Genomic DNA, 20470 nt, shown 5'->3' with positions numbered 1-20470 from the left:
AAGAGGGTGTCTGAGTTGGGGGGGTGCTGAGCTCCCCTGTTTGCCTTGGGTTGGGTCTGAACTGGAAAGTGTCATCTTTACCCCCAAATTGGGTTGTGGGGGGACTTGCTGAACCCCAACATTGCCTCCAGACCTGGCATCTGGTGTGGGCAGCTCTGTGCCCCACATCGCTGGCTCTAGGCTGGGGGCTGCGCCTGACCAATGGATGTGTTGCCCCATCCCTGCAGTGAGTGGGGGCAGAAGAGGTGAAGGGGGGCATCCACCGCCCCGAGGCTGCGTGCTATGGGGGGTCAGCGATTCCTGTAACCCAGGAGGGGAGGGGGACATTTCTTGATTTTCAGGGGCTTTGTGTTCCTTGCAGCCCCCCCAGTATGGTCCTGAGCTGCCCTTTTGCACCCTCCGAACCCCATGCTCCCATATGATGCTGAGGGATGGGCGGGCGTCCTGGGGAGACTGGTCCTGCTGTGGCCTTCTGCTCCTCTGATTTTTCCAAGTGCTGCATCTTCCCGCCTCCCACTGTATTGTCTACAACCTGCAAGCATTTGCCCAGCACCAAGCTCTGGGCTGGATCAACTCCATGAGCCTCCATCCTATGAGCATCCATCCAGCACCAAGTGCTGGGCTGGATTAGCCCTGATCAGCATCTGCCTGGCACCGAGCTCCAGGATGGATGGCTCATGGAGATGCTCACTGGGCACATCATCATGGGGCTGGTTCAGATTGGAGATTGGCAGCAGGTGGATGCCCACCAAGCTGGTCCAGCGTGGATGTTGGCACTGGACAGATGCCCACCAAGCTGCTCCAGCCTGGATGTTGGCACTGGGTGAATGCCCACTGCACTCAGGGCTGGACCAGGCCAGTGAGCATCTGGCCAGCTTGGCCAGCTCCAGCTGTGCTCACAGTGCTTCCCATCCTCTGTCTGCTGGTGCCATCTAGTCACAGCCTCACAAACTGCCTCCAGACACCAGTATTTTCTCTTGAATAACACCAGCCCTTTAAGGGCTCCTTTATCCTCTAAATTGCATCATTATAACAGCAATTGGCTTAGGAGGCTGGGTTTTGTTAAAGCTCTGCAAAACCTTGTGCGGATTCCCTGGTCTTGGCCAAGTCAGGGTTGACAAACCATTCATTTAAGCTCGTTTGCCACCATCTGCTCATACGCTGGAATGAGGTTCTCCTGGTGGGTTTGACAAAGCCAGGCCACTTTGCGAGCACAAGCTGACACAGAGGCAAGGTGTGAGCTGGAGTTTGGTACCTGGATGAACATGCCTGCGTGATTCGGGAGATTCTTGGTTGCAGTGCTGCCAGGGCTGTAGAGGAGATGGAAAGCTGGTGCTGAAGCCGGGGCAGAGCCTTAGCTCTGACGGCCCGAGAGTCTTCAGTGCCTGTACCCTTGAAGGTACACTGCTCCCTGTGTGGTGTCTCAAGGCCTCACTGGTTGGGAAACAGGATTGATCTCTGGGGACTTCTGTGGAGATTTGTCAGGGAGCCACCAGCACACGTCACTGGTGCTGTCCCACCACGCCCAGAGGTGCTCAGGCGCGTGAATGACTTTCTGGCTTTACCCTTTTCATCCCTTTACCAAGAGACAGACTGGGGGTTGTCCAGGACCAGTATCACCAGCAGGAGAGTAGGGGGGAGCCCCCGTCTGGGAGGTTTCTGAGACACAGGGGGTGAGACTGAGGGATGGGCTTTCCCGAGGTGGTCATCTCAGCTGTGGTTTGGCAGTTGAGGGATTAAAAGACTCAGCCCTCTCCGTGCAGCTTTCTGCCTTCGTGGTGAGGGCAAGCGGATTTCACTCTGGACCTGCGGCTTGGTACCCTCAGTGCTCACCAGCAGCTGCTGAGGGGTTGAACCTGCTGGAGATTCGGATTCCTGCCTGTCTCAAGTGTCTCAGTAGGTGCTGGGAGTATAAACCACCCTGAAAACCTCCTTGTCTGTATGTTTGGAGGGTTCTTTTTGCAAGCCTCACTCCTTCAAGCAGCTCTTGCTGGGGGACAGGGATGAGGCTGGTGCTGTGAAGGAGGCTGAGTGAGTGCGAGTTGGGTGGGTGATGGTGTTGTAGCTTGCTGGGTGGGGAGATCCTGGACATGAATCAGTGCTTGAGAAGAGCTTGGCACTGTGTTAGAGGTGGGGGTTGGTGCTGAAGCTGGGGCAGGCAGCCCTGGAACATGAGAGGATGCTGAACCCCAACTGGAAATGCCCCCAGAGTTCTCCGCTTTCTGGGGACAAGGAGCAACTTTGGTGTGAGTGTCTGTCCACTACCTGGGCGGTGCCATTTCATATTTTCCAGCAAAGCAGAAAGGTACTAATTTCTTTAACAAACCCTGAAACCTTATTTTACAATTAATTTCTTCCTAAAGATGCTTTGGTGAGTCTGGGGTTTCCCAGACGATTCCCAAATGTAAGCTGGGAGGTCTCTGAGCTATTAATGGATCCTTCACCTGACTTTCTTCTTTGTGAGATATTAAATACGATAACAACCACCCCGTGTTACAGATGCTTTCTGTGAAACATTGAGCACCACGTGTGGGGGTGATGGCCAGCAGGGACCGAGGGTGAGGGCTCTGTCCTGGGCTCTGCAGGTGGATCCAAGCCCTGACCAGGCTCCCGAGGGACATGGTTGGGATTTTCAGGGCTGAAAGGGCTCATCTGTGAGCAATCGATGCCGAAAGGCTTGGAGGTGGGTGCACGTGTGGGTGTGTTCACACGAGCTGGCATTTAGGAGGGAGAAAGGGAAAATATCACATGAAACAACTGCAGCGTTGGGGGGCAGGTCTGCGTTTGGGCCCATCTGGAGCAGGAGTAGGGAAAAATGATTCAAGGCTCTTTGCTAAAAAAAAAAAAAGGGTTGTGCTGATATAATTGGATTTTACTTATGTTCGTGCTGTGGTCAAGCAGGTGGGGACATCATAAAGCCCTCTGTTTAATCTGCACGGTGAGGGGAACCTAAAGGATAAAGTGGGTGTTTAATGGCTTTAAATTGGAAGGGGGAAGATTTAGACTAGGTATTAGGATGAAATTCTTTATGATGACAGTGGGGAGCCCTTGGCGCCGGTTGCCCAGAGCAGTGGTGGCTGCCCCATCCCTGGAGGTGTTCAAGGCCAGGTTGGATGGGGCTTGGAGCAACTGGATCCAATGGGAGGTGTCCCTGCCCATGGCAGAGGGTGGAACTGGATGGGCTTTGAGGAGCCTTCCAACCCAAACCATTCCTTGCTACAAGGAGGGTGTTGAGGCTCTGGAGAGTGTCCAGAGAAGAGTAACAAAGCTGGTGAAGGGGCTGAAGAACAAGTCTTTCGAGGAGCGGCTGAGAGACCTGGGGTTGTTTAGCCTGGAGAAGAGGAGGCTGAGGGGAGGTCTTATTGCTTTCTACAACTACTTGAAAGGAGGTTGTGGAGAGGAGGGAGCTGGGCTCTTCTCCCAAGTGACAGGAGAAAGGACAAGGGGAAATGGCCTCAAGCTCTGTCAGGGGAGGTTCAGGCTGGACATCAGAAAAAAAAAATCACAGAAGGGGTCATTGGGCACTGGCAGAGGCTGCCCAGGGAGGGTTGGAGCCACCATCCCTGGAGGGGTTTAAAAAATGGGTAGATGAGGTGCTCAGGGACATGGGTTAGTGGTTGATAGGAACGATTGGACTCGATGATCCTAGAGGTCTTTTCCAACCTAGTGATTCTGTGATTCCATGGTTCCATGGTTCCATGATTCTATGATCTCTGTTGTGCAAAGCCGTGGATGAAGCAGCCCTGCCTGCCCTCAGCCCCTGAGCAGTGCTGGCAGCGCAGCAATTCCCATCCCACAGCAGGGATGTGGAGCGATCTTGGAGCTGGATGCCAAACCTTCTCCAAAAGCCAGGGCCAAAAGCTGCTGGCCAGGATGTGCTGACCCTGTGTCCTCTGAGTTGCCCTTCCTTTCTTGAATCTGCACCCTGGTGTTTTAAATCAGCTCACGGGTCGCTGTCTCCAGAGCTGTAATCCTGCAGGGCTGACAAGGCTGGAATTTATCTGAAATGCAGATTCTTTTTTTTTTTTTTTTTCAGCTCCATGGTTTTCAGTTTCTGCCACGCTTCTCTTCGCAAGCGCGAGGAGGTACCGTCTGGGTGGCTGCCTTTAATTGCATCCAAAAAAAAAAAGAGAAGAAAACAAGTGGCAGATGAGAGCTCATTTCCCCCATCCTCCTGTCCTTTGCAACTGATTTCCAGGAGAGGGCAGTTCCTAGGTTTTTTTCCTGTATGATGCCTCTCTCCCTGCTCCAAGTCAGCATCAGCTGTGCTGAGCGATGCCAGTGGTCGAGGTCGCTGGAAAATGCTGGGGCCTGGGCTCAGCTCCTCTGCAGGGAGGTGAGATGGTGACAGCGTGTGGCCAATTTCTTTAAATAGCGAGCGCTGTGCTGCAGGGATGTGCACCAGGGAGGGATGCTCCTCCTGCCTGGACTCTCCATCCAGCCTCCCAGAGAGGAAAAGATCCCTCACCAGGGCAGGAAGGTGAGGAGAGGAAGGGACCCCCTCCCAAAGTCACTGCCCACCCAGCAGGCGCATTCATAGAATCATAGAATCATGGAATGGTTGGGGTTGGAAGAGACCTCATCCAGTCCCTCCCCCTGCCATGGGCAGGGACACCTCCCATTGGATCAGGGGCTCTAAGCCCCATCCAACCTGGCCTGGAACCCCTCCAGGGATGGGGCAGCCACCACTGCTCGGGGTAACCCAGGCCAGGGCCTCCCCACCCTCAGCGTGAAGAATTTCTTTCTAATGTCCAATCTAAATCATCCTCCTTCCAACTGAAAGCCATTCCTCCTCGTCCTATCACTCCAGTCCCTTGTAAAAAGCCCCTCCCCAGCTTTCCTGGAGCCCTTTCAGTTCTGGAAGCTGCTCTAAGGTCTCCCCAGAGCCTTCTCTTCTCCAGGCTGAACAACCTCAACTCTCAGTTCTCGTTTTCACCGTGTCTTTGTAGCAATGATTTCTCTCCATAATTACAGATGGGTTTTACCTTCCCAGTGAGCATCATTCATGATGCAACTGACGTGCTGGGACAGAAGAAATCGTCTGCTGGGGGGCTGGCAGCCACATGGTGCCCTGGGGGTTTGAAAGCCAAGTGTTTGGCATGTTGGATGGCCGGAGCCTGGGGAAAGAGGGGTGTTCAGCCTCACTGCCAGCACAACACTCACCTTTCTGGGAATCTTATTAGTGCAGGGCATCTGCAAATGGATCCTGCCAAAGCCTGGCCTTTCTGGCTTCCAAAACTGGGAAGGGTGTTTATAGCCTTGCAGTGACATGAACACAGGTGTCATAAACCTGATAGTACTGCCTTTCCCCATGCAGAAACTCATAGTGCCAGGGGCTGTGGGCAGTACGGGGTTGGATGGGCTCGTACAAAGTTTACAGCCTCAATAATCCAGTTAATCTGCCCTGTAATTCAGTGCCTGGCAGCTGTACTAACGAGATCTTGGACTCTTTCTAGCATCACCCCCAAACTGGCTTGCAGGAAGAAGTCAAAAGAGGTCCAGAGGTTATTTTTGGCTGTGGCTGATTTATTCGCGCACTGATCAGCCAGGAGAGAAAGTTATTCTGGTCCCAAACTGTCCCACATAACACACAAATACCTTGTGTGAGTGTGATTTCTCCAGGCAAGGTTGTGAGATGACATTCTTGTTTTGGGGAAAGAACTCTCATAATGCACTTTGATTGCTCATTGCTCTGCTCTGCACTTGGAGAGCTCCAGACAGGCAGGAGCCCCACAGCCAGGGGATACGGGCTCTGTGTCCTCCTGTCCTTGGTTTGTGGGGCAAAGACCTGAGCCTTGTGGCCCTGGGGTGGCGGAAAGCACGATGCCTTGAAATTCCTGCTCCATCCGATGGAGCACCTGGTTGTGGGTCTCGCCAACAGGGCAAGGGAGGTGATTCTGCCCCTCTGCTCCACTCTCATGAGACCCCACCTGGAGTCTTGCATCTAGTTCTGGAATACCCAACGTAAGAAAGCCATGGAACTGTTGGAGTGAGTCCAGAGGAGGCCACAGAGGTGATCCGTGGGCTGGAGCACCTCAGCTGTGAGGACAGGTTGAGAGAGTTGGGGTTGTTCAGCCTGGAGAAGAGAAGGCTCTGGGGAGACCTTAGAGCAGCTTCCAGTATTGAAAGAGGCTCCAAGAAAGCTGGGGTGGGTCTTTTCACAAGGGACTGGAGTGATAGGACGACGGGGAATGGCTTTCAATTGGAGGGAGGAAAATTTAGATTAGACATTAGGAAGGAGTTCTTCACGATGAAGGTAGGGAGGTCCCAGCCCAGGTTGCAGTGGTGGCTGCCCCATCCCTGGAGGTCTTCAAGGCCAGGTTGGATGGTGCTTGGAGCCCCTGATCCAGTGGGAGGTGTCCCTGCCCACGGCAGGTTGTTTGAAACTGGATGGGCTTTGAGGTCTTTCCAACCCAACCCATTCCATGATTACCCTTGGGTGAGACATGGGTTTGGGGAGCCTAGGGCGGCGTTTCCAGGCTCATTTGGGCATGACCTCATCTCAAGTCTTGGGAAGCGCCATGACATCTTGACTGTTTTTTCTGCAAGAGGAGGTGGCTGTGGTGCTGCTGAACATCTCCCGATGATTGATTTCCCTGGCATGCTGTGAAGCTCAGCTCCCCGCTCTAGGGCAAGTGCTGGGAAAGAACTGTGAGGATGGCACAGCCAGATCCTGCTTTTCTCCCGTGTCTACACAGGAAATTGTTTCTGTGGAGCTTCCCAGTGTAGCTGTAGCTTGTTTCTGGCCTGGACTAGTGGGGGTCAGCCAGGGTGGACACCACCAGGACATGGTGCTGCTGGTGCCTTTGCCATCCACTTGTGCCCATTACATGTTTCCCTCCCCAACTGAGGATGGCATTGCTATCAGCTGCATCCCCCCGCATAGGTGCTGCTTGCAGTGGAGAGCCCCTGCCACCCTCACAGTTGCTGTGGAGCTGGGGTGGCAGTGATGTCCAGCCATGGATGCAGTGCTGGCATGGAGGCGGGGGAATCTGATCCCTGCATCCCCTGCAGGGAGCAGGCAGGCAGGACCTGCATGGTGAAATCAACTGGGTATTTGGGCAAAGGCAGGCTGGGTGGGATTGTGGGAGGCTTTGTGGGGCAGAGGGGCTGCAAATCCAAGCCTCTGAAGGACCTGTGGAGCAAACCAAATACTGGCTGCTGCTTTGCCATTGGGAAAACCTGGTTGTGCTGGAAAGCGATGGATGGATGGATGGATGGATGGATGGATGGATGGATGGATGGAAGTCCTGGAGATTCCCATCTGCCTGCTAGAGCTGCTGCCTCCGCTAGCATCACAGCCCCTGGATGCCCATGAACTTCGTAGGGATGCAGAGGACAGAGTGGAATCTCTAAGGTCACTGTCAGCATCCCTCAGAGAGATGCCTCCTTGAACCCTTCTAGCGGCTTGCACTCTCCCGTCACCTTCTGCAGAATCATATGGCTTAACTCATTTTAACCCGTTAGGTGTTTAATTGCAGCCAGAAGGATCGTCTGTTCTGATCCGAGCTGGCTTTTCCTCAAGCCCAAATCCAGCAAAGGTTTGCTTTGCTGATCTTACCTGTCTGGTATCCAGATGTGCCACCCAGAGAGCAGCTGGTGTTTGAATAGAGAGAGAAGACTTCTCTTTCATCCTTCCCAGCATCAAAACCTGGATGACAGGCACTTGATTATTGCCAACAATTTGGGCTGCCATATTAAAAAAAGAGCATTTCGCTCTCCCCTTTGATTCCAGATAATTTAATTAGAAGACTTTTGCACTGCCTGTTGTTGGAGATGGCAATCGGAGCATGTCCGCAAGCAGAAATGGCTTGCATTTTGCATGTCCTTTGTGTTTACACGTGTATAAAGAAATGTTACCTCTTCAAATGAAGTTGCAATAAGCCCCAGCATTGCTAATCACTGCACGGCTCTTCGTGAGGCCTGGTGTCGCTTTCAAGTCACACGTCGTCAATAAATCTAATTCTAACTGCCCTGCAGCAAATGGCATCAGCCTGCACTTTGAGATCTCTCCCACATGTCCTCCCAATGCCTAAAAATACCAGCATTTTAATTCTCAAATGACTTGGCTATAGTACAGCCACTGTTTCTTATTTAAATCTTGCTGCATGGCTTGGTGCAGGACAACTTTTAATGCTCACAGGGTGAAATTCTTCTCCTGAGATCACAGAATGATAGAATCATGGAATGGTTTGGGTTGGAAGGGACCTTGAAGCCCATCCAATTCCACCCCCTGCCACGGGCAGGGATATCTCCCACTGGATCAGGAGCTCCAAGCCCCATCCAGCCTGGCCTTGAACCCCTCCAGGGACGGGGCAGCCACCACTGCTCTGGGCAACCTGGGCCAGGGCCTCCCCACCCTCATTGTGAAGAATTTCTTCCTAATGTCTAATCTAAACCTTCCCCCTTCCTATTGAAAGCCGTTCCCCTAATCCCATCACTATAAGCCCTTGCAAAAAGTTCCTCCCCAGCTTTCCTGTATGCCCAGTCTTTAAGTAATGCAGTGCCTGGGTCTTTAAGATCTGGTCCTTAACTAATGCAGAGACTGGGTTGATCCTTGGGGTAAACAAACATTTATTACTCTTACTGTCCGTGCTGCAAGGTGTGTTCATCAGGGATGTTCAGGGAAGCAGGGTTCAAGAGAAGAAACTCATCCCTGATGTGGCATCAGGCAAAATATTCCCCAAAACTCATCCTTTCCCAAAGAGGTGGACCCTCAAGCAAAGAAAACGCTGTCACTGCTGGGTACCTTCTCAGGGAAGAGTTGGCAGTGGCCTGCAAGGGCATTTCCCATCTCAGGACAGGGCATGGGAAAGGCACTTCCCAACTCCCTTCCAGTCCGTTGCGGGAGCCCTTCAAGCCACTGGACTGTACCCGTAGTGCACAGAGCGGAGGTCAACGGCCTCTTTGACCGATGGTACCCATGAGGATGCTCTTGTGTCCAAATAGCCGCATGTTTTATGAGCTGTTGGAAAAGGCAGTGTACTGTGCTGCACCCCTTGTGTGTCCCATGCATCTGTTCCACCCTCTATGCAGTAAAGGTGTCATTTACATTTACGTGTCTGGCTTTGAGAGGTGGGATACAGGGAAGGGGTTTGCTTTGGTTTGAGCAGATGGGTCTCTCTAATCTAGAATCAAGAGTGGTTTGAGTTGTAAGGGGTCAAGGTCATCTAGTTCAAAGCCCCCTGCAAAGCAGGGACATCTTTAACCAGATCAGGTTGCTCAGAGCCCTATCCAACCTGTCCTTGAACACCTCCAGGGTTGGGGCAGCCACCACTTCTCTGGGCAGCCTGGGCCAGGGCCTCCCCACCCTCACAGCAAAACATTTCTTTCTCACATCCAGTCTGAATCTCCCCTCTTTTAATTGAAAGCAATTACCCCTTGTCCTGTCCCTACAGGCCCTGCAAAAAGGCCTGTGCCCATCTTCTTATCAGCCCCCTCTCAGTACTGGAAGCTGCTCTAAGGTCTCCTCAGAGCCTTCTCTTCTCCAGGCTCAACAACCCCAACTCTCTCAGCCTGTCCTTGTATGGGAGGTGCTCCAGCCCTCGGATCATCTCTGTGGCCTCCTCTGGACTCACTCCAACGGATCTATGTCTTTCCTGTGCTCGAGGCTCAAGAGCTGGAGACAGGAGTCCAGGTGGAGTCCCATGAGAGTGGAGCAGTGGGGCAGAATCCCCTCCCTCGCCCTGCTGGTGCCACTGCTCTGGATGCAGCCCTGGACATGGTTGGCTTTCTGGGCTGTGAGCACACATGGCTTTTCATCCATTAGTACCCCCAAGCCCCCATCTATAGGGCTGCTCTCAATCCTTTTGTCCCCCAACCTGATTAATGGGTGAATGCAGAGGACATGCTGGTGTTTTCAGTTCTTTCAGGACACTGGTCAGACTGGTGTGTTCCACAGGTTCAAGTGGGCTTTTCTCCAGCAGATTTCAGCCTCTTGATCTTTCTGACAGGGCAGGGAGAGCTCGTCAGTTGGTCTATGAATGAAGCCAAGGGCTGATGTCACATGCTGTGATCTTGGAGAGAAGCAACAACTTGGCTTACTGGCTGTGTGGCATTGACCAGGGGATTTTGGAACAGTGTTGGATGCGATGGATGTTAAAACTGAAGTTCATCACAGCTGGGAAGTGCTGAGTCTATAAAACATGAGTGATGCTTCAAGTAGGTGTGTTTCTTTAGGAGACTTCAGATTGAAGGTGTTTGGATTTTCCTCTTTCCATCTATGTGCGGTGAACCCGGACGCTGCTGGGGGTGGTGGATTCTGACCAGTAAATGCAGCAGGCTCGAGGCACAAACAGCTACCGGTGCTGGCTGGCAGCTGGGAGTCCTACACCCTGCTAGAATCTGGTCAAGCCATGGATGTGAACATTGATAATTCCCCAAGTCGTGCCAAAGAAATGTATATTTCAGAGGATGAAAAGATGAGGGAATCAGCCACCAACCCCATGGATCTGACAGACACAGGCTGCTTGTTTTCCTCCTCTTTCCACTGCAAGCATGAGGAATTCCAGCTGCTGGAGATGCCAGGGAGGAGCTGCACGGTCCCAGGGTGGGAACCAGAGCAGTGACCCAGGAAGAGCCACTCTGGTCTGTGGCACCAAGCTGTGGTATGTCCGCCGTCACGCAGTGCCCAGACCTTCTCCTTCCAGGGACCCTTGGCTGTAATATGGTCTAACTTGGTGTGCCTTAAAATGCCAAAAACCTGTTGCAGAGGAGGAAGGATCTTCCCAGGCTGCTGCCTTTGCCCTGAATTTTGTTTCCCGCTTTGCTTCAGGGCGGGCGCGTACACAAGGAGCCCGACTGTGGGTCAGCTCTGGAATAGCTGCTGGTGAGCTGGAGGTTTGCCTGAGCTCATTCTCCTAAAATCATGAGATGCTGAAGGATTTATCCCCAAATGATTGGGAGGTGCTTATGAGCAGACAGGTCAACTGGGCCCCAAGGCAGATGGGACCTTCATAGAATCATAGCATAGTTTGGGTTGGAAGGGGTCTTAAAGTTCATCCAGTTCCAACCCCCCCTGCCGTGGACAGGGACACCTCCCAAAAGCCCCTTCATAGTCTTCTTTTGCCCCTTTCCACCCCCTTGGCTTAGATTGAAGCTGATCAGCCTTGAGGCAACTTTGATGGTACCCAAAGCTTTTGTAAATTGGTGAGGACTCACAGGCACAGGGTGGGTGCGATAACTCCAGTAACCAGCGCAGGGTGGCTGGGCAGAGCTGGGCCAGACTGGTGGTTGTGGGAGGATGCTGCTAAGGAGAAGGTGATGGTGGCTGCTCTGACAGCTTTATTGCCTCTGTATCTTCCTCTGAAGATGATGGTTTGGGTTTGAAAGAGTCCAGCCTCTGTGCAGCCGTGGCTCCTAGCTCCCTGCCAACCTAGACTGTGCTCCGGCAGGGAAACGTGTGCAGTTCGGTTCTCACTTCTTGTTGTTTTCCAAAGAATGCATATTGTCAGATTCAGAGGAACTCTGGCTATATTCTGTGCATATTAATGTGGAGCCAAAGGCTGGGCACGTGTCTGCCTCCACGGATGTCGGCGTGGGAGTGGTGTATGTGCACACCGGGGTCTCTGCTGGGGGGATTTGGAGGCATAGGATCTCCAAATGCAGCTCACAGACACTGGAGAAGCGGTGGAGAGAGATGCCAAGTGGAATCAAGAGGATGCTGCAGGGAATCTGAGTCGCTCCTGCCTGCAAAGCTCCTTGCGCGGCTGCTTGTGCCGGAGAGGCAGAATGGCTGGGAAGGGCCAGCTTGACCTGCGCTGTGAGAAGGAAAGCGGCTTTATGGGAGCAGGAAAGGGGTTTTGTGTCAGCACTGGAAAAGCAAGAGCAGCGTGACATCAGCTCAACCTCTGGGCTGCGATGGAGCTGCCTTTGCTCTGGAGTGGGAGGCAGCGAGCCCGCAATGCTGCGTGATGCTGGTACAGCCCAGACACTCCTCTCCTCGGCCATCACCACCGCAGCCTGAAAAAGCCAGGGCCGTGCGAGGCCGCGCTTGCCGAACGGAGGCACTGGCTGCTGCCAGCTACAACTGGCGGCTGCGGCACTGCATGGCCCCGGGTGCTCTGGCTCAGCTCCTCTGAAGGTGGGGTGATCCTGGGTGGGTCAGAGATGTGGGTGTCCCCTCACAGGGTAATGCTTGCAGGGATGCCAGAGGGACTGCTCTATTTGCTTTTCTGCCCGGGATTCTGGCAGCTTGGCTCCTGGCTGTGCTGATGGCACTACAAATACCCTGAGAAGACGAGGCAGCATCCTTGCTCCTCTCCTCAAGCAAGCAGAACAGAGACGCTGCGATGTGGGACAGCTGCCCAGCGTGTCCCGGGGCTGCCAGAGCAGGATGACCCTCTAGAAAGGATGCTTGAAAATACAGAGGGCTCCTCGGGGACTCACTGGTCTGCGGCGGGGTGAGGCTCGCCTGGGGCTGCCATCTCTAGCAGCCGCTGTCACCCTCCTCGCTGGCACGGCTGCTCAGCACCCCACGTTTCTCACAGGTTGCCTCAAGCACACCTCCAGAAGTCAGCCCACCACTGGAGGTGCCAGGATGGCATTCAGGGGTGAGCCAAGCCATTCTCACCTCCTTGGTCCATATCCTGCTTGTTTTCCAGCTGCTTGGCTTCTCTCCCCACATCCCTGTTCTGATCAGTCATTATTTCTCTCTAGGAGAAGGCTTTGTAATAACGTCTGACATTTCAGACATTTTTTGAGTCATTTCCTTTCTTCTACTCCAATTTTCTTCCTTTTCTTTATATGAAGCCGTTCTTTGTCCTCGGCCTGAGGGGAGGTGTCTGTTATCACCTCTGTTATCATATTCCAGGAGGTTTGATCGGGTTAATGAAAATCCTTCTCTCTTTCTCCTGTGTGTCGCTTCTACTCCCATCTTCTTTAGCCTGGTTCTTAAGGAAATGAAACTAAAGTGCTTGAGTCATCATGGCTTTTTCTCTCCCCCCCACTCGCTCATGAATGTGTTGGTCTCTCTTCACAAATCTGATGAGGTAGAGAGCTCAGAATGCTTGAGGCGTTGTGATGGCTGTCGGGGAGAGCAGAACCTGCTGATGCCCCAGTGCAAGGGGCCAGTGGTGGTGGAGCAGACTGGGGCTCATTCCCGGAGAACAGGGTTGTGGATCCCACCAGGAGCAAGAGGGGCACCAGGGCTGTATCCCGTACCAGAAGGGGGCTACAAGAAAGCTGGGGAGGGACTTTTTCCAAGGGCATGGAATGACAGGATGAGGGAGAATGGCTTTAAATTGGAGGAGGAAGATTTACATTGGACACTAGGAAGATTTTCTTCACGATGAGGGTGGGAAGGCCCAGGTTGCCCAGAGCAGTGGTGGCTGCCCCATCCCTGCAGGTGTTCAAGGTGAGTTGGATGGGGTTTGGAGCCCCTGATCCAGAGGGAGGTGTCCCTGCCCATGGCAGGGGATGGAGCTGGATGGGCTTTGAGGTCCCTTCCAACTCAAAGCATTCCATGAGTCAGTGATGAGCTGGGATAACAGGCAGCGTTGCCTGGCTGCTTTTGCTGCCTGCTGCTTTTCTTGGGTTCAGGAAGGGAACTAGAGGAGGAGAGTTGTCCTAGCCTCACAAATGGAGTGTTAGTCTGGGTTTGAGAGACCTGGGCTGCATTTTCAGCTGCAGACTCATGCGTGGCTCTGCTCGAGGGCTCTTCGCACAGCAGCAGGAGCTGCAGCTGTTTTCAGCTGATCTGCTCGAGTGTGAACTGCGGTGACAGAGGAGCCAGCGGAGATTTTCCACTGCTCCCTGTGCTACAGCAGAGAGAGGCGGTAGAGCTTTTCCAGTGGCTGTTGTAAAACCTGGTTCCCTGGCAGTAATGTGATTGTAGCACTGCTGGTGAGGAAAATCATGGGGGTCCTGGGAGAAGGACAATGTGTGCTTGGTTATTGAAGTGCATTGGTGGAAAAGGACCAAAGTGCACCTTGGTGTATCCTTGGAGCTCATTGCACTCTGCAACAAGGCATGGGGTACCTCATGGGGGAATGGGGTGACCAGGGAAGTGATTGTGTTCCTGCACTCAGCACTGGTGAAGCCACACCTTGAATCCTGTGTTCAGTTTTGGGCTCCTCACTACAAGAAGCACATTGAGGGGTTGAAGCACCTCCAGAGAAGGGAACGGAGCTGGGGAAGGGGCTGGAGCACAAGGGTTATGGGAGGCAGCTGAGGTACCTGGGGCTGTTTAGCCTGGAGAAGAGGAGGCTGAGGGGAGACCTCATCACTGTCTACAACTGCCTGAGAGGTTGTAGAGAGGTGTGTGCTGGGCTCTTCTCCCAAGTGACAGGTGATAGGATGAGAGAGAATGGCCTCAAATTGCACCAGGGCAGGTTCAGATTGGACATCAGGAAGAATTTCTTCCCTGAAAGGGTTCTTGGGCACTGGCAGAGGCTGCCCAGGGAGGTGGTGGAGTTACCGTCCCTGGAGGGGTTTAAAAGATGGATGGATGAGGTTCTCAGGGATCAGGTTTAGTAGTGGACAGGTATGGCTGGACTTCATGATTTCAAAGGTCTTTTCCACCCTAGGGATTCTATGAGCACATCCCCTCCTTTCCCAACCTAGCCTGGGGAGAGGGATCGTGCCAATCTGGCAAGGAGGGTTTGCTTAAGCCCTGCAGTATGGAGGTGCTCTGCCCAAGTCTTGCACTGGGGAACCAACCTGTCTGCTTGGCGATTTAGCTGGGGACTTTCCTTTTCTGCGTGTGAGTTACGACTCCAAATCATGTTGTAGAGCTGCACGCTGAAGGTTTCAGCCTTGCTGTGCCATGTTCTTCACATTGTATGCACATCTGGTATTTCTTTAGGGCAACCTGTTCTGCTGCCTTTGTTCTTCAGTCTTGGAACCTTGTTCAACCTCACCATAGTCCCTGCCCAGTCCTACTGCTGGAGAAGGAGATGGCGCCGTGTCATGTTCTCTGCCTGATCCCACCAGGCACCTGCCTTCCCCTCTGCCCTATGGTCCTTCCTGGCATGGGAGGCTTTCTGGTGACACCAAACCTGCAGAGAGCACAAGGGCACTTGTAGCCTAGCGAAAGTTGAAGTCCTCACCAAGTCCCTATGGGCTCTCTTCTCCTGAGTAGGAAGAAGCCCATTAGGAGGGATGCACAGCAGTGGCTTTTATGGCCCAGTGGTGCATCCCTTTCACCTTGCTTGGCCTCTCCACCTCCCTGTGGTCTACTGGGTAAGAAGCCTTGATGATGGGAAGAAAAGACCAACCTTGATGCCATCATGATCATGCACGATGCAGATGTTTGGGGTGTGTTTTGGAGTGAGATTTCTTAACAAATTGTGAGACATGGATGAATGTAGGAGGATGGCTCGGCAGTGGCCTGTGCTCAGGAGCTGGGTGCTTGCATGGTTTCTCTTTCTAGGAAGGGTTTTGGTTTTCCTTTGTTCTCTCCAGCCTCTCTTCTGATGGCGGTGAGATGGCCTTTCTAATTGAGGAGGTCCCAGCTGAATAATCCACTGAGGAAGCTGCTAATTTGAAGACATGTCTGTAATAATTAAATCATTGTCTGGAGGGAAGTAGAGAACAGATACCCAAACGGTGCTAATTAAAATCCAAATCCAGGATGACTTGGGCCCTGGGCCAGAGCACAGCATAGTCTGTTGGGGATGTCTTCATGTGTAATTGCTTTTCAGAACATCAGTCCCACCACCAGAATACCCATCTGTTCCCTCTCATGAGACCAAGATTGACCCAGAAGGCCTCTTTTCTTGTCCTGTCCCATGTTCCCCAGACCAGACGCAGCTAGATGGTGGCCATATGCTTCACAAAGGGCAGAGGAGATGGTGACACCCAGTCTGGGAGAGTATTTGGTTCTTGGGCCTCAGGAATTACATTCCTCCGTATAGCTGGAAGATTTGGTCCGTATCTTCTTACAGACCTCAGGCTTGGCTGATGGTCTTTGGAAATCCCTTGAGATCTAGGAGCAAAGTGGGCTTGTATCTATGCCTGCTTCATGCATGGAATGATCTGGACCTATAAGGGTGCCACAGGGACCCAGTGCCTGGGATAAAAGCTGGGTTTGGCTGTAGGGAGAGATGAGTCTTGTTTAAGTTGACTCTGTGTTTGGGATGGGAGCACCTTGGGAGAGATTTGTGTCCTGCATCACCTGTAAGGCTACAGTGTGTTTCAGGGTATGAGCCCAACCCTTGAATTATCCTGGGGTGTCAGCTCTGAGCAGGTCCAAAAAGGTGGAAGTGGCTCTGCTGAGCTGCAACATGGTGACCAACAGCTGTTGTGATGTTGGAGAGGAGGCCAGCCAAGCCTGAAGTCCACCACGTCCTTCAGCAGGCCCAAGCCCTTTGCGAAGGACAATGCATCAAAATCCCACCTCCCATTTTCAGGATGCTGAGTCCAGGGTAAATTCAACCCTTTTGAGCTCCTGCCCTGGGTGGATTTCTGCATCAGGGAGGTGTTACTGCTCTGTCTGCATAGACTGAAGGTTCTAACGTGGGTGGTAGCAAGGTGAAACCCAACAGCAAGCATTGCTTCTGACAACTGGCTTTGAATCATGGTATTTCAGCAGGGAAGGGCTTGCAGCTGTCCAAACCTCCCACAATTCCTTAAGATAAATCAGTGCATTTCCCTAGTGAAGACAAGGTCAGGGAGCTCTTATCAGGTGTGCACATCCCGAGCATCGCCTGGGCAAACACCCCTGTATCGGCTCGGCAGGTAAAAGTCATCTCAGGTGGGCTGGTGGCTGCAGGCAGCATCTGAGCTTGGGAAGGTGGAGGAGGGTACACCGTGGGAACCACTTCTGCTCGGAGCATCCCAACAACCCCTGACACATGTTGATTTTTTTCCTCCTACGTTGCCCTGGAGGGACTGCAGCATTGCAGCAGCACAGCGCTGGCGCTGCAACGGTGACGTGGTGGGGCTGAACCATCCCTCAGCCAGTGCTGGTGGAACTGTAGGGTGGACTGTAGGATACCCAGAGTCCAAAATTGTGCCATAAAGAAGCCAGGAGTTTAAAGCTGCCTGCAAAAATGGTCAACAAACCTTCTAAACAAGCTTGTCTCGGCCGCTGTGCTTGCGTTGTGTGTGGAGAGGGGCTCCCAGCTCTGTGTGCGTCCTGTCAGCTCATGAGCTTTAATGCGCTACTTGCTTTTAATAGAAAGGGCGCATGATGTTGCCATCACCCTCTGCTTTGCTCTTGTAAGACCCCACCTGGAGCCCTGTGTCCAGTTCTGGAATCCTCAACATAAGGATATGGAACTGTTGGAACAGCTTCAGTGGAGGCCACGGAGATGATCCGAGGGCTGGAGCACCTCTGCTACGAGGACAGGCTGAGAGAGTTGGGGTTGTTCAGCCTGGAGAAGACAAGGCTCTGGGTAGACCTTAGAGCAGCTTCTAGTACTGAAAGCGGCTCCAGGAAGGCTGGGGAAGGACTTTTTGCAAGGGCCTGGAGTGGTAGGAAGAGGGGGAATGGCTTTAAATTGGAAGGGGGAAGATTTAGGTTAGACATTAGGAAGAAGTTCTTCACATTGAGGGTGGGGAGGCCCTGTCCCAGGTTGCCCAGAGAAACTGTTACTGCCCCATCCCTGGAGGTGTTCAAGATCAGGCTGGATGGGGCTTTGAGCATCCTGCTCCAGAGGGAGGTGTCCCTGCCCATGGCAGGGGGTGAGACTGGCTGAACTTTAAGGTCCCTTCCAACCCAAACCATTCTATGATTCCATGATCCTATGATTCTATGGTCACAGGCAGCAGATATGTTGCCAACTCATTGGGTTCACCGCCTTCCCTTCGTCCTCCCTCCAGGGATCTGAAGATTTCCTGGCCACCACGCTTTTGAGTGCCTGCAGGAGCTCTGCTCAAACAGAGGCACCAGGATGGAACCCATCCTGCTTGCATCTCTTCCAGCCAGTGGTGCACTGATTAATTACCTAAATTTAATTTCTTTAAAAGCTTGCTGAGTTGCAGATGTGATTCCTCCCTCTCCTAGTGAAGTCTTACATGGATCAGCCAAATTCTGCTCTCGCCTCCTCCTCAGGTGTTTCGGGTGATCATCCCTGGTGTCATGGAGCTGTCTGCCCCAACTCAGTGTGTGCAAGATCTCCTTGCTGTGCTAGAGGGGACAGCACAGTGCTGCACTAAGGGCTTTGTGCTGATGGGTGTGACGGGGTGGATGCTTCTTGGACACCTTCTGGGGATGGTGGACATAAACATGAGCCAGGTTCAATGCTGGCACGGTTGGCACCACCTTTGAAGTCTTCTTGTGTGAGCTGAGCACAGCCATGGGACCTTATGGAAAGCACAGTGGGAAGAAGAGCATGAACTGGTGGGGCTGCCAGTGCCGGGCTCTGCCCAGGGTGCGCTGGGTGCTGCCGGCAAGGACGCAGAGCTCACTGCACTAGCTGAGCTCCACAGAGCTGACATTTTAAGAGGGAATGAGTTGGAAATTGAGCTGAACTAATGCCCAGCGCTGCTTTTTTGTAATGATAAAAGCTCCGTTGAATGCTCTGTTGACACAGAGAAGAGCTGCCACCCCACTGCAAACCATGGCACTCCCCACACTTTACGGAGCAGGTTTGTGTTCCGTCAGGCTGAAGCTTGTGGTGTTTTCCCAAATCCCCCTAACCAGAGGAACAGAGCTGGGAACACTGGCATCTCTTTAAAGGTGTTTGAATCATAGAATCATGGAATCATGAAGGTTGGAAAAGACCTCTAAGTTCATCCAGTGCAACCATCAGCCCAATCCCACCGCGCCCACTAAATTATGTCCCAAAATGCCATGGCCACATGGTGTTTGAACCCCTCCAGGAATGGGGACTCCAACACTACCCTGGGCAGCCTCTGCCAGGGCTTCACCACTCTTTCTGTAAAGGGAATTTTCCCAATATCCAACCCAAACCTCCTCTGGCACAAGTTGAGGCCATTTCCTCTCATCCTATCACCTGTCATTCGATTGAAGAGCTCAACATCCGCCTCACCACAACCTCCTTTCCAGGAGCTGCAGACAGTGATGAGGTCTCCCGTCAGCCTTCACTTCTCCAGGCTAAACAACTCCAGGTCCCTCAGCAGCTCCATGACCCTTGTTCTCAAGCCCCTTCCCCAGCTCTGTTCCCTTCCGTGGACACGCTTCAGCCCCTCAAGGTCTTTCTTGCACTGAGGGGCCCAAACTAAACCCAGGATTCGAGGTGAGGCCTAACAGTTCCGTGTGCAGGGGATAATCCCTTCCGTACTCCTGCTGGCCACACCGTGGCTGATCCGAGCCAGGTGCTGTTGGCCTTCTTGGCCACCTGGGTCACTGCTGGCTCATGTTGATGTTTGGGGACATGCAGGGGCAGATTGGCCACTAAAAACACCTTCTTCCAATAAACAAAGCTTAAAATGCCAGACAGGAGCAGCAGAAGCCTTCCTGCAGTGCTGTTGGGCTGAGGCACTTGGCACTTTCCTGCTGCTGTGGCTGGAGGCTGCGAGCCGGGCGAGCTCCGTCTGTGGGCTAACTTTGCATCATTAAGAGCGTGGGTTGAAGCTGTGGACTTGCTCGATGTGGCTTAGACAGAATCAGACAGAGCTCGGTGTCTGCGCCGTGCCCCCGACTGCTTTTAAATGTTGCTGTCCTCAGATGTTCCCACGCAGCTGCTTCTGCCATGGCCGTGCAGTGTCCTGTCATTTGCCGTGAACCGGAGGGATGAGACGGCAGGAGGTGACACCCAGCTGCCACGCACTGGCAGGCACGGGCTCCATGGGAGCGACAGCAGGGTTATTCCAGCCTGGGCTGCAGTTTGTCTCCATCTCTTCCTGCTCCTTACTAGGACCAGTCCTGCCCTCTGTGGTCCTCTGCTGGCTTCATCCACCCCTTCCAAACCGCATAGGGGAATGGCCATGATATCAAAGGACCACAACTTGGCCAGGGAAGGTCGTGGTTAACGGTAGCACGAGGGGTCTTGGGAGTTTTCAGTCAGGTGGGGATTTAATCCTGCGATCCTGCCTTGCCCTACACAGAGTTGAGCAACCACAGCTCTGAGATCTCATCCACTTGTCTGTCCCAGGAGGGATGGACGTGCATGGGGTGTGTATCTTGAGTCCAGGGGAGGCCATGGAGATGATCCGAGGGCTGGAGCACCTCCCATACGATGACAGGCTGAGAGAGTTGTGCTTCTTCAGCCTGGAGAAAAGAAGGCTCTAGGTAGACCTTAAAGCAGCTTCTAGTACTGAAAGGGACTGCAGGAAAGCTGGGAAGAGGCTTTTGATCAGGGAGTGCAGGGACAGGGTGAGAGGGAATGGCTTTGAGCTGAAGTAGAGGAGTCTGAGATGAGATCTTAGGAGGAAATGCTTTCCTGTGAGGGTGGTGAGGCTCTGGCCCAGGCTGCCCAGAGCAGTGGTGGCTGCCCCATCCCTGGAGGGGTTCCAGGCCAGGTTGGATGGGGCTTGGAGCCCCTGATCCAGTGGGAGGTGTCCCTGCCCATGGCAGGGGGTGGAACTGGATGGGCTTTGAGGTCCCTTCCAACCCAAACCATTC

The 20470-nt window shown here is 53.2% G+C and overlaps 1 protein-coding gene across 3 annotated transcripts in view; it reads left to right on the top strand.

The window, feature by feature from the left end:
• Positions 1–20470, top strand: part of PPFIA4 (PTPRF interacting protein alpha 4) — a 74125-nt gene that overhangs the window by 989 nt on the left and 52666 nt on the right. The gene's annotated exons all lie outside the window — the stretch shown is intronic.

The sequence above is a fragment of the Cuculus canorus genome, chromosome 24 (assembly GCF_017976375.1).
Source record: "Cuculus canorus isolate bCucCan1 chromosome 24, bCucCan1.pri, whole genome shotgun sequence".
Taxonomy (NCBI): domain Eukaryota; kingdom Metazoa; phylum Chordata; class Aves; order Cuculiformes; family Cuculidae; genus Cuculus; species Cuculus canorus.
This window is presented reverse-complemented; position numbering and strand designations above follow the sequence as displayed.